General features: G+C 41.2%; 1 protein-coding gene across 4 annotated transcripts in view; it reads left to right on the plus strand.

Annotated features, from left to right (window-relative positions):
- The window catches only part of HPGDS (hematopoietic prostaglandin D synthase), a 61359-nt gene that overhangs the window by 24915 nt on the left and 33820 nt on the right, over positions 1–2624 (plus strand). The window lies entirely within an intron of this gene.

A 2624-nucleotide genomic window follows, 5' to 3' on the forward strand; every position in this document is an offset into this window, starting at 1 on the left:
CTGCTGCTGCACACACTCCTGGGGGGCCAGGGAAGGCACATGCCCCACAGACCTGTGCATAGGGTGGAGCCAGGTTGCCTGCTAAAGGCAACTCTTAGAACTCCACGCCCTGATGCCCTCCCTTAGAGCTTCAATGGCTCAGTGAGTGGGACCTGGCACAGCAGAGCAGAGTGGGGAAGTTCCTTAGTGCTGCAAGTCCCACACTGCCCAGTGGTGAAAAAGCTTGCGGAAAAAAATGGAGCAGTGCATGCATGGACAGTATGCTTTTACAGCACAGAGAACATCTAGGGTGCTCTCGTCTGGATGTGGCCATTGATTTTATCCTGGTTACTTTAGCTAAGTGTAGAAGATGAACTGCGAGGATTTAACGCTATATCTCAAGAAGGCAGACCATACAGATTCTTTCACTTAGAGATATATGTATAAGGGGCAGTAAAGGGGAGTTTTCCCAAGAGTCCACAATAAAAAAAAGGATCCAGCAGAAAAAGACCAAATAGTGGTGATCGATGCCAGTACCAAGTAGCGCACATAAGCATCAATCAGATTACCCAAGGCCAGGGGGATGCAGAAACAACAATAATGGCACAGTTTGTTATATAGATCCTTTACTAAAAAGGATGATTTTTTTAAATTGAAAAGAACCTGGTTTGAATACCACAGTGCAGACATAGTATGAAAGGGTTAGCATTTAGCAATACATTTCTGAACTTAAAACCTGGGGCTGAAGCTGAGCCGCTGCCTGACCTGGGCTGGCACTCAAACCTAAGACTAAACTTCCCCCTCTCCCTACGTTGTTTGGGGAGGAAAAAATCTCATCTTGGATTCAAGTAAATACAGTAGGTAATCTCTGTTTTCCTTCACTGCAGACTAACTTTTGTATCTGATTGGCAGTACAACCACAGCATTATCTAGTTATGCTAATTTGTTGGATTTATGTTCCTAGCTATTGACTCAGTGCTGCTATTACTGAGGTGACCATGAGTGGGATCAGGTCCCTATATCAGTCTTCGTTAAGGAAGACAGCCACAATGAAACATATGGACACTAGATCAGACAATTTTTATCTGATTTTTTAATCCCATTGTTGTACCTTGCACTCTAATTGTACAAACACTCCCATGTGGTTAGGCACATACATATAGTTGCATACATGCTTAAGCACCTTACTGGGTGAGAGCCAAAATGCTCAACACCTTGCACAAACTACTCCCACTTCCTACACCCCTCCCAACCTTCTCCCTGACTACTCCCTTTGCATCCTTCCATGCCTAGATTTATTCTTGTTTTGTAGTACTCTGTAGGCTCAGAGCACACTTCTGTTTAATGCATGCTAGCCAAATCTCTCCTGCTCAAGGGGGGTGGGGAGTCTTTTGTCCCTCTAAAGCACAGATATATCACTAGAAGCACTATAAAACTGTTTAGAGAGAAAAACCTATAGTTGTAAAGACAAACAAGTATAAAAATGTTTTATAGTCTATAAATTACAAAATTCAATGTGCAATCAGGGAGCTACATGCTATAAAAATTAACTCATTTCTAAGTAGTAACATTTCTGTATTATTTGATAAGATGTCATTCATTTCAACCACTGCTCCTGGTTTACAGGATTAGATGTACAAACATATAAGTAGTGTCAAATATGTTACATATACTTTTGCACTCCTTTTAACCTGTAGTTTCTTAATTCATGAGACTTGGCGAACATCTCCATGGAACAACTCACAATGGTCTATCTTGTGACAGCTTCAATGAATAATTTCATTAAAACCAAATGAACTTTAAAGGAAAGTGCCTGGGATTGCTTCAAAGTCAATTTGTACTAATAAACAGTTCTTACAATGCAACTTTACAGGTTATGTAAACTTTTATGAATAGTGTTATTTTACTAAGTATAGTTTAAACTTAATTGTAAGGTGTCAAAACTAAATACCTGTTGGATATTAATTTTGGATACAATGGCCAAGATTTACCCTCACTACTTAGAAAAAATTGTATACAAGAATGTACAAAACCTTAACCGTCAGCAAGACCTGTGTAAGACATCTCAAACAACTGCTGCTTTGTTACCATATTATTTTAAAGCAGCCTGCCCAAATCCCTTCAAAACAGCAGTCTATTTATACATGGAAAGCATTCAGATTTCATCAGGAAGGAAAGGCAAGTGCATGGTACACACTGTTCTAGCGTACCTGGAACAACACACCAAACTCTTCAAATTATTAGCAGAGAAGAACAGGGATCGGCATACCAGAGCTATTTCAACTCCAGGCCTAAAGAAAAATAAAAACAAAACCTAGGATGAATAAAGCATTCACCTGGTGATACAGGGTCACAGAAATGAGACCTGGAGGCATGATTGTCTAAACTAGAGCTATCCACTAGGGCTGTGCGAAGCTATAGGTGGTGATTCGATTCAGAGGAGATTCAGCCCGATTCAGTGGCCAAATCTCTGAATCCAAATCGAATCAAGGGACCAATTTAAAGGTCCAAATCAATTCAAAGCTCTCTGAATCTTCGGCAAAGATTCAGACAGTTTTGATGATTCAGGCAGTCCCTGGTGGCTGCAGCAGGGAGTAGTGGGGCTGGGGGAGGGGACTATGGGAGGACCCCTGCCAGCTCCCCCA

Source organism: Crocodylus porosus, unplaced genomic scaffold (genome assembly GCF_001723895.1).
Source record: "Crocodylus porosus isolate Cpor-Errol unplaced genomic scaffold, CroPor_comp1, whole genome shotgun sequence".
NCBI lineage: Eukaryota > Metazoa > Chordata > Crocodylia > Crocodylidae > Crocodylus > Crocodylus porosus.